Here is an 11,975-nt window from a genome sequence, read left to right as displayed (position 1 = left end):
CAGTGACCCTTTGGTTCACAGCCCATGCTCAATCCACTGAGCTACCCCAGCCAGGGTGCATCTTCCTATTTTCATTCAACAATGTGGATTACTCCATATTAGCGTATCAAAAGCACACTCAGCTTGCATGGCATCCCATTTTGTGGACATGCCACAATCTATTTTACCAGTTTCCTATTGATGGACATTGACAATGTTTCAAATATTTGTCATTACCAAAAAAATGCTTCAGTGAACAACTATATGGTCCTGGCACATTTTGAACATGTGAGTGTATCTGTTGGATCAATTCCCACAAGTGGAATTGCTGGTCAAAATGTCAAAGGGAGTGATGGGGAAAACCAAATTGCAGTTTAAAAATGTAAAATGCACATAGTGAAAATCGAAAGGTATAAAAGGGTTTAGAGGGAAAAGCAAGCATCCCTCCCACACCATCCCCTACCACACAGTTCCCTTCATAGAATTAATCAGCATCATCAGTTTCTTCTGCTTTTCCCCACAGATTTTGTGCATAATCAGATATATATTTGGGTTTTGTCTTTCTCTTATTGTTCTTTTGTTTTAAAAACCACGAATAGCTGCACACCTGACACCTTGTTTTTCCCCTCTCCACAACCTACCCAAGATACCTCGGTGTCAGTATGTGTTGCCTCAATCTAAAGGGGAATTTCTCATTATACTCCAGTGTGGTACAGCTGTAATCAGTCTTTTAAATTTCTTTTTTTATCCAGCTAGAAAACAATTTAGCTCAAATCTGAGATTCCCATAGAGTTGGAACAACTCTTAGAGGTTACATCTGTTTTCAAGATATGTGTGATGTGGGGCTTTGTTGTATTTGCATTTCCATCTCAGTGGACCATGATGTAGGGGAAGAAAGATGATTCAAGAAGGTAAATCACTTCAGAAGGCTCAACTCTCTGACTCGCTAAATCCTGATGAACTCCAGGAAGCTGTCATATCAGGTCTTATGGGTATTCTATCCCATTCATCCTTCACCTATTTTACACATCGATGTTCAGCATAAAATTTTTATTAGAAATAAGGACTTGGGTCTGCTATACCCCCTTGGATTTCAGAAGAGGGTAGTAAGGCCATGACTAACTTATTCATGGCCACCTAACTAATATAAGCAGGACTAGAACAGAGGCCTCCCAAGCAGTGCCCACCTCCTTCTCTTCTCATGCCAGGATCCTCATTCACCTTCTCAGGACAGCTGGTGTCCTAAGTTGGTAGTTAGCAGAGCATCTCACCAGCTCCTTCAGATGATGTCTGTGCACGTGACCACCATGTCACTCGAGCTCAAAGAGCTGCTTAGAGAGTGGACATGCCAGACACCCCTGCAGAACTGCAGGGAGGATGTTAGGGGAAGAAGGCAGTAGGTAGTCTGATCTCTCCAGCAAAACACAGGGCGAATTGGTACAGCACTAAGGAAATGCTAGATCCAAGAGTTCATAAGAACCATGAATCAGAACACTCGTGGGTCTTGTCTAGGTGAGTTGCATGATAGTTACTAAATGTAAGTCTTATCAGAATCACCTGGGGCAATCTGCAGGTTAAAAATAGCCTCCCAAGTGCTGTCCCAAAGGGTCACTTTTGAAAGATCAGAGTGGGGTCCAGAAATCTGTGTTTTTTACCAGCACTCTGGGTGGTTCCAACAGAGCTAATGCTGAGCCCACAGCTGAAGAAATGCCAGTGAGTGCAGAGCACTCTATAGTCAGATATGGGTGCAGGGCGCAGCTCTTTCCCTAAGACACTTACTTGCTCTGAGCCTCAGTTTCTCACAGTATTAAATGAAGAGAAAGATCATGCGGGCCCTGCCAACCTGACAGGGTGGCCATGAGGCTCAGATGAGGTAATGTCTGTGAAAATACTTGGCAAATACTTGCATATAAATGCAAGGAGGCGTTACCTCATTGTGCCCATGAAGAAAAGGTATTTGGAAGAGCCTGATTTATTTCCAGGGCTCAGCAACAGCTCCCAGCTACTTTGGGGGAGTCTGCTTCAAAATCCACATTTATTTTCTTCCTAAACACTCTCCTTCCTTGTCAATAGGCTTTGCCCGTGAATGGCTTCATTGTAGGTCAGCTTCCGCTTTTCGGGGCTTCGTGCTGATTGGTTGATTTCAGAGGCTCAGACTCAGTGCATTAAGTGTGGAACTAATGAAAAGAGTGTTCTCCCTCCAGACTCATTCCTGGCCCTGTCCCCTCAGAATTCTCTGAATTTGGAGGACTTTTGTGGCTTGAATCTAGGTCACAAGATAGCCCTTTGGTAATCCCACGGGGTCACAGTTGCACCCAGTGCTTCATTCAAGGGAGGACCAATGAAACGGGAATAAATTCCTGGCATCTGCCTTCCTGCTTTCCTACAGAGATGCAAAAATTCGTAGAGGTTAGTAAGACAGAGCCAATGTGGGATTCACTCCCTGGAAATTTCTGGGAGTGGCGCAATGTCCTGGTATTTAGTCAGGACTTTGGTAGGTCTCCTAGAATGTCAGAGAATAGCACTCTCTTCTCCCAAAGAAGGCGTTCATACTCTGTGGTCTCTGATCTAATGAAAACGCAGGTTGCTTCAGCTGAATTAAAAGAATTTCTTTCTCTTCTCTCCTTTAAAGTGTCTGTAGGCCTGGAACTACCATTTAGAACAAGAGATAAATTGCAAGAGGCCTTTTCATGACCAGGCAGAGAGAGCCTTAACTTTCAGCTTGCTTCCACTAACATGAAGGAGTATTCTTTCACGTGGCCTCCTCCTCCTCTCATGATGGATGTACTCATAATTTTTGCAGGCCTTGTGCTCTTTTAATAAAGAGGGGGAAGTCATTTGAAGATAGAAACAACAGTCCTTTTACTGTTGCCTCTGCTGCAACAATTTTAGCACAGGATGAAGAAGCAGCAGGTTTTTCCCCAGTTGTCAAAATGCTGCAATTTACCTTCTCTTTAGGTGAGGACCTGCCATGGTAAGTTTTAGAATTAGCTGGTAGTGTTAAAGGGCATTCTCTAAGAAGGCCTGGTGTCCTTAAACACCTAGAGTTTGATTACCTTTTGCTCCAGCTTCAATAAACATGTCCTCAATGCTTACTAGAATTAAGGCAATGCACAGGAGAAGGAAGAATAATTAATTACTAGCACTTACTATATACTTGCTCACCAAATGTTTTTCTGCAGAAAACTAAAAAACAGTAATTAGTAATTCTTGTTAGTAATTTCCCAAACTTTGCTGTATTTTGCAAACTTTTTTTTTTTTTTGCTGTATTTTTGCTGTACCTCAGGTCTTTTTTAAAAATACTGATGCCAGGCTCTCACTCCTAGACGTTCTGATTGAATTAGAGTATAACCTGGGTCATAGGGAGTTTTAAAAGCCCCCCAAGGTGATTCTAATATCCAGCAAAGTTAGGGAACTACTGGCATAATTTCTGTTCTTTGAGTTTCAGTTCAGTATTTCTTCCTTCAAGCTTTCCCTTTGTCTCTCTCTCCCATCACCTCCACACACAACCATGACCCTGACCGTGTGGGGTGCCCCTCCTAGGCTCCTGCAGCACCTGGTACTTACCTTTTCATAATACTGGGCACTACACTCAACACCCCTTTTCTGGAATCCTGGGAGATTCTTGTGGACAGGCCAGCTGTCCCACTTACCCTTGAATCCCCAGAGCCTAGAGCATCATTGGTTAAGTACTAGTTCAAAGAGTGAAGTAATTTTCTAGTTGAACATTTCATTTTACTCTCTCTGTATGTGCCAATTTACTTTCTCTGATAATAAACGTCACTGTGTTTTGCCCAATTACTCACTTTTTCATAGTCATTTGATCATGTAATTAAAAACAAAGCATTTGCACTATTTTATGTTTTCTATCTCTTATGAAATACTGTAGGAAATATTGCCAGTTGAAGTTCTCAAATAAAAGATCCAAAAATCTTGTTTTTTCACAAGGCTAAATGAGTTGACTCAGTTCAGGAGTGTTATGTATGAAAATATGTACTTACGCATAGGTTTCCATAGACTTAATATCTGGTTTTGCTATTACTTAAAAGTTTGTTTCATAAAATATAGTTTATGAAAGTAGACGAAGGCAAAACAGTGTCTCCATGTTGTAAGTTTCAAAAGGGCGCACACGCGCGCGCACACACACACACACACACACACATTTCTGAAGTTGTACCAGGCTTTATTTTCAAAATTCAGACAAAGAAACATCTGCAAACACAGGCCCCCTGTAACACCACGAAGGGGTCAGATGACAAGGCTGGGTGACCGGGGGCCTTCAGAACCACCGTAATTGTCTCCTCGCTCCGGGCTCACATTTCTGGTTTCTGCGAGGCCCGCAGACTTCTTAATGTCTGTCTTTGTAACTAGGCCTGGACGCGTGAATGGCGGTGAAGATAACGTGACTGTGGAGCGTGGGGGTCCAGAAGGGGTGCGGGCGGGCCAGTGGGAAGGTCGGATGCGAAGGGGCGATGTCACTCAACTTGCATCAAGCCAAGGCCTCCTTTCAGCGGCAAAAATGTGGGCGGGCAGAGGGTGCTCAGGACCCTCCGCCCGCGGCTACGCGCCCGCGCCCGCTTGCAGAGCTTCCCCCGGCATGCAGACGGTCACCCTGGAGACGCAGAGCATCACCCGGAGCAAGAAGCACCACCGGCTGTCGCAGCACCAAGTTCATTTTCCTCTACATGCACGCGTGGGCCTTTTGGTGTTGTAATTTTTTTTTAATTTCACCATTTACTCACCACAATTACTTTACCCAGAACCATATATTCTCACTACAATTCAAATACTTTAGAAAATATTTTAAGGTACTCGTGGGGCTCCGGGAAGCCAAACATAGGTGAAATGGAGGTGGCTCCCTTTGCTGGCAGGCAGGACACAGAATCCAGAAGAGGGAAACCAGCCGCAGGCAAGCTCTTAAAAACTGCAGCCTCTTCCTCCACACCGTGCACGCGGGAACAGTAGGGGAGTGGCCTTCTCTCTTACTTTTCTTCCCCTTTCCATAAATTTGTGACATTCGTAAGCAGAAGCCTGATCAGTTTCCACTTAGTGTTTATTAAAACTTTTTACTTGGAAAATACTCAAATCTGCGGAACAGTTGGAAGTATAGTGCAATTATGTAAGTGAATTATTTCTCTACCCTTCCAGCTTCACCACTTGTTAGTATTTTGCTATATTAGCTGTATCGACTATCAGCAAGCACAGAGAGATTTTTCTCCTAAATTATTGTATATTGTAGATCTCATGACATTTTACGAAATATAATTTACATATGGCAACTAGGAATAGGACCTTTTCCTTCATAACCACAATACTGTTACAACACCTAAGAAAATTAACCCTAATTAAATAAAACCACTTTTCTCAGTTGTTCCAAAAATGCCTTTGAACTACATTTTTTAAAATCTGGAATCCAATACAGATGGATGGCATTGCATCTAGTTATGCTATTTATTTTTATGGTAACTGTTATATAATTTTTTTATTTTCAGTCTGCATAGTACATTTCTGGTGTTTAAATTTGAGGACTGTGTTTATTCTAGATCTATCTTGTCCCTAATGTTAGCATATTTTTAAACCAAGATTTTGACAGAAATCCTTTGTTGCTAAGCTGCTAGTACACCTGGGGTTTTCATGTGCACCAGAGTGTTTCCCTGCTCTGGAGTCTGACCCAACCCTGACGCAACCCAGCTCCCTTTCCTAGGCCGTTGCTTTCAGAGCCAAGTGCCCCATAAAGGCTCTTAGTCTCTCCATTTTCTCTTACCTCCCCTTTGAATCCATGACTTCTGTGCTGCTTTACAGTAACTCTGATCAAATCCAAATTAAACCATTCTATTTTCTCTTCTTAGGTGATCTTTAAAAGTATTTTTAAATGTCCCCCAAGTTCTGCCACTGTTCTTATCACATATATGGACCTCAGAATTCTTTTCCTACAGTTCTATTGCCTTCTCTCCTGGCTTATCTATAATAAATGTGTACTGAGTGCTTACTATATGTCAGACAGTATATATACATACATATACATAGATATATACACTCACATACATACACTTTTACATATATATTCCTCAGAACAATGGTGCCATTAATATTACCTCCATTTTGTTTTTATTTCTTTAAAGATTTTATTTATTTATTTTTAGAGAGAGGGGAAGGGAGGGCAAAAGATAGGGAGAGAAACATCAATGTGTGGTTGCCTCTTGAGCACCCCCTACTGGGGTGCCCCCTGCCTGAACCCAGGTATTTGCCTTGACAGGGAATCAAACCAGTAACCCTTTGGCTCGCAGGCACTCAATGCACTGTGCCACACCAGCCAGGGCTATATCACCTATATTTTAAAGATGAGGATATTGAGACTTAGAATAAGTCATTTGTCTGGTGGGTGTGGCATTGCAGGACATGGAGCTGGGACTTGATCCTTGGTTATCTGACTCCAGAGTCCATGTTCTTAACATTAAATACTACCTTTGAGACATTAACGTATCTAGAGCCCTCCTTTTAAGCAACACATAAAAGGCCTGTATAATTGGAAGGAGTTTCATCAATCAGGTTACTTACTGTGTCACTGTCTCCATAAGTCATTCAGTAGAAATTGGTGACGCTCGTGTGCCACGGCTTATATTGAGCACGAGGCTAACATTTTAACTAAATGACACTTGGAGAGCTCCTGTCGGCTAGCTATTGACTCACTGATGCCATAGAATGCCACTGGTGACATGCCTGGGAGTCAGGGAATGTTAGGCCATCCCCTAAACCAGTGGTTTTGCTATGTCTGAAATTCCAAAAACCATTGAAACTTAATATGCATTTAGGTGAATGACATAGGTTGCTCCTTGGTTACTTTGCCAAGTGAGAAGATCCATTTTAAAAATTACCATTTATAGAACTAGCATCATCATTTTATAAAAGAAAGGATATTTTAAACCTATCTCCCTCCACCCCTACAAAAAAAAAAATTAGAAGGGACATTATCTCAAAATAAAGAATAATCCTTAATCTGAAAAATTCAGCTCTATCAAAATACACTATCTGTTTTTATTTTTCTTATTTTGTGGTGGACAAATATAAGCCTCATACTGAACTGGCTTTGGATATGGCCGTACAGACCAACACCATCATTTTACTAAGAAGGAGATGAGTCATCAGACATCTTCATGTTAGCCAGGTTGCTGTGATGGAGTCTGCAGGCCAAGATGGAAGGGATTAGGCAAAAAATCACTGAGTGGTTTCCCCCTGGTTAAGTGCAAAGGTCTGATGCGTCCATAAGCCTATGGATGTAGGATGGGCAGAAAGATGCTCTGACTCAGCCAAAACAAGGGTGCACAGAGCATGAAGGATGAAAGTATTGGTGGTGGGCGTTCAAGATCTATGGCCTCACAATGGGAGAGTTGGGCAGTGATGAAAAGTCCTTGGTTCAAGTTCAGGCTCTGTTCTGTGTCCTTGGAGAAGTCATCGAATGTCTCTTAACCTGTGTCCTCACTCATAAAATGCCATTTCATGAGGTAGGTAAGAGCACATTGTAGAAAATGCTTTTCAAATTAAAAAGCAAATACAAATGATAAGAATTATTATTGATGAGTTTTTATTGATAAAGTCTTTAAAACAAATATGTCTGGTAGTTTTGGAGTAGCAAGACTTTTAATGTGGAACATTATTTTGATGCCATACAAGTTAGAGACGATGAGGGAAAAGATTCATTCATAAATAATCCTAAAATAATTTCAATAAAGCCAATTTTCTGGCCATTATAGAACAAAGTATAATCTGAACTAGAGAGATGTTTGAATTGGAAACTTTGAAAGAACTTAAGAAATATTGTTTGGTTCTAGAGTTTGCTTTAAGAGATGAAACTTTGCAATATAAGTGATAACAATTTATATGATGAAATTAAAATATTTTATAAATATGTTAAAATATTCATAATATTTTCTGCAATAATGTTAATTTATCATATGTAATTCCAATACAGTGCTTGAATGTGACTTGTAAAATTTGGGATTTATTTCTAAATTTAAGATATCTATTGACAAATCTAGTAGCTACTCCTTCAGCAGAATAAAGTATCTCAAAATTGAAATTAATAAAAAGAAACACCTAAGGACTCTTATGACTCAATAATCATCATCTAACTTTGCATTGCTGGCAATAGAGCACAAATCATGCTGTTATAATCCAAACAACATAACTAACAATTTTGCTGAACTGAAGACAAAAATAGATAATAACTTGCGAATTACATGTCATTATTACTCATCTGGCACTCACCAATGTAGCAGAGCACCAGACATGCACCACAATCATTAACTTTGATTGTCTTTGATATTTTACCCACTCCTGCTAATGTAAAAATTAAGTTTTCATATGTATATGTTTAAATATTTGCTGTTTAAATGTATCAAGATAAAATGATGGAATACAATTATTAGCTTGAATTAGGCTTATTTAATATTTAGGCTTTTGATATGGACTTCCATCTACTGGCACTCTTGCCCCAGGCCCTGCAAATGTTGAAGGAGGACCAAAAGAGGCAACTCTTAATTCAGTGTGATGTCTCCGCCTGAATAATCCGAGTATTGCCCGCCCCTATTCCCTGAGCTCTGAGAACCAATTCCTTACCTCCATGCCCTCCCCTGATGTCTTGCCCTCTCTCTCTTGGATTTCCAAAAAGGCTCTAGTGGAACAGACTTTTTGTTTTCATGTGTTCCTCCGTTTGGTGCACCCCACCCCTCCCTGGGGTTCTGGAACAGTTTTCTGGGGGGTTGACTACAACTCACCCACAGTGTAGGGTGCCTTTGATCCCTCCCAGCTGGGAGCCTGAAATATTCATTAGCGGCAATGGTTCCCCAGCCAATTTCAGGATTCAGACTGGGGGATAGGCCGCCAAGACAAACTCACAGATCTCATAAAGGATGCCCCCACCCTTAGAGCTGAGCTCTCACTTTCAATATTTAGCAAGCACCAGGAAGTCTATGAATTTCAATCAGGGCCTCGTAGCAAATTCTGAGATAAATAATAAAATGATAAACGAAGGAACTTTTATGTTACTGAATTTGGTAAAACTCCATTACCAAAACAAAACACCAACCATGACTACATTGTTTTCTACAGCATTTTCAAAAATCAAGATCATTTAGACATGAAACGGTAGTTATTGTTAATATTATTTTAATGGCAAATGACAGTGGCATTGTATTAAAAGAGAAGGCCTCCCCTGCTATTTTGAACAAATCTACCACTAAGCAGTAGTCACCGTTTAAGGCCACTAGGAACTTGCGGCTGCAGTCAAATAACCCTACTGGCCCCTTCCGGCCCCTCCTGTCAATACCCTACAGCTCCTCCAAGAAGGCTAATTCCGGTGCTTGCAAACAAGCAGCTCTCCAGCCTTCCATCTGTCCCCAGCTTTCCTCAGGCAGCCTCCTTGCTTTCTGGCAAGCATGCTGTCATCCTACACTGAGGTCCTCCTTCGTTCTGGGTGACTCACTGACAATTTTTGTAACACTATGTAGGTGCCAGCCATTCACAGTTACTCAAAGTGGTTTCACCACCCAGAGTTTCCTGAGGGTTTATGTTATGGATTTTAACAGGGCTTTGCAGGAACACTCAAGCCCACCTAAGAACCTGGTTGCATACCCACATGGTTGAGCCTGCTGGTATTAAGGCATTAAGGACACGACTGCCCTAACCATCTTTCCTCTAGGCATGCTACTGCTGGTGTGTTTTCCAAATGCTCCAATCCTCCGTGTGTGTGTGTGTGTTCAGCTTTGGTTTGCCTTTTCAAAAAAGTTTAATTAAAAAGTTTTAATTGAGAGCATTCTCGAGCCTTGGGCAATAATTGGAAGGAATAAGAAGAGAGAAAGATAGATAACTGTGTCTAAATGCTGGTAAATATTTCATCCCAGGGCACTGCTGAGGAATACTTGTGTATGACTAAACATAAACTGTGACATCTCACCCTCCTGGAGGTCCCACACTGGCTGTCTTCCCTTCACCTCTTCCCCCGCCTCCTAAAATCAATGCAAAAGGGCCCTAACACTGCCTCCCTGGGGAGAAGAATCCTTCCCATTGTGATTATTGTGCACGGGAACAAAAGAACAGGCGGATCAAAGGTTTGGGGTCTCCAGCCCCACCGTGATCACATGACCACCCAGCTCAAAGGAGGGAACTGTCAACTGAAGTGCTGCTCCGAAGCTTCTGGCTTTTCATGGAGAGGCCTTGTGGTTACCTAGAAACAGTCCCCTCATGTCACTTGCATTGCCTTGCACTATGCTGCCAACAGTCCTCTGGGAAATTCTGTATTTAGCCATTTCAAGTTGGACCCTCAATGAAAGCATCCTTTTTGTCCCTCTCTGAAACATGCAACCCTGCATTCCTCAGGCCCCCAAGTTCATTCTGATTTTCCTTTAGAACTTTAGAAACAGTTTGTTTAGTTCTCACAGACCCCAAAAGCCTGCTGGTAGTTTTGTTGAAGTCATATTTATATGTGCAGATTTTTTATAGATTGAGATTTTTAAAATGTTAATGCTTCTTATCTAATAATAATAATAATAAATTCATCTATGTTTTTATTTTTCATATCTTTCTTTTCTGCCCTGAAAAGTATTTCAGTATTCTTCATATAGCTCTTGCATATTTCTTACTGAGTTTTTTCTTAGGTATTTTACCTTATTATTAATGACATCTTTCATTATCTTTTCTGCTTGTTGCCTGTACATATGAACCATTCAATAATTTTAATATGGCTGAAGCCAACGTCTTGCTTTAAAAACAAGAGGAGGGCTTCAGTCTGCTTTCATGCCTGCTTTTGAAAATTGAAATGGGGAAGATTTTGAATATGGTGAGCCAGAGGTCACAGGAAGGACAAACCAGGGGTAAATTCATCAAAGCTCTGTCTCAGTAAGCATTGGTCAGGAAGTAAGGAGAGTTGTTCTTTGAAGTTTTAAGAAAGCCATAGAGTTGGGAAGACAGCTGTAGTCCCCAAGGCCTCAAGACCAGAAACATTCTCACCTCCTTTCAAGTCCTCATGGAAAGAGATCTCACATACCCCATGGCCTCCACATTAGGGATGCGAACACTGCATATTGTTCTTTCTTCTACAACCATGCACATCTTGCTTATTTCTTTTTATGCTGTTCCTCACTGGGGTGGAGAGTTACTGATCATCATTTTGTGTAAGTGCCCTTTAAGACTGAAAGTTCCCTCTAGATGTCCACATTGGTATTCTAATGGAAATGGGAACACTAAGGATATACTCATTACATGCTTGCAATGTGCCGGGCACTGTGCTTTACATGAGCATCTCATTGAATCCTCCCAATAATGCCATGGGGAAATTACTATTCTTTTCTTCCCTATTTTATATAGAAGACTGAAGCTCAGAGAGAGGAAGGCAATTGTCCAAGGTCATGCAGCTGGTTAGTGGTAATACCAAGATTTGAACTCATGCATGCTTGTCTCCTTGACCTAAACTCTTAGTAGCTTTTAGCTATAATATATTTTTGTGACGGTGAAAGAAAAAAGTCCTAAATCATGCCTCGACCAAACTGAAACATTACCTTTTCTTAAACTTCTGTAGCAGCCATGGGAATGTACTGCTCAAATCCTCCTCTGAGCGAGAGCCCACCACGAGCAGTGCACTTCGCTGACAGTGTCCAGCGGCAGCCCCTTCAGAATTCACCACAGTGTTCACACCAGGTTCTTCCCAGGCCACCTCCAGCCAATGACTGCCTGCAACGGAGCTAGAACTAGGCCATTTCTGTCCAATGCAGGCTTCCTTCAGTCTTTGCCTGGGCTCCCCACCAGCCTGGCTAAGGTTTCCTTAGAACTGCACAGAATTAAGTCTCTTCCTAAACAGTCCTCCTTCTTCCCACTGTCCTTGCACAGGACTCGCAGCCTCTCCCCACACCCCATTTCTGCACTCTCCCTTTTTATCATGTCTAGGCATTTTCCCCAGTAATCTTATCACATAACTCTTAGAGGACTCACTTTGATACGCCTTT

The sequence above is a fragment of the Desmodus rotundus genome, chromosome 4 (assembly GCF_022682495.2).
Source record: "Desmodus rotundus isolate HL8 chromosome 4, HLdesRot8A.1, whole genome shotgun sequence".
In the NCBI taxonomy this organism is placed as follows: Eukaryota; Metazoa; Chordata; class Mammalia; order Chiroptera; family Phyllostomidae; genus Desmodus; species Desmodus rotundus.
Note: the sequence above shows the minus strand (reverse complement) of the source record.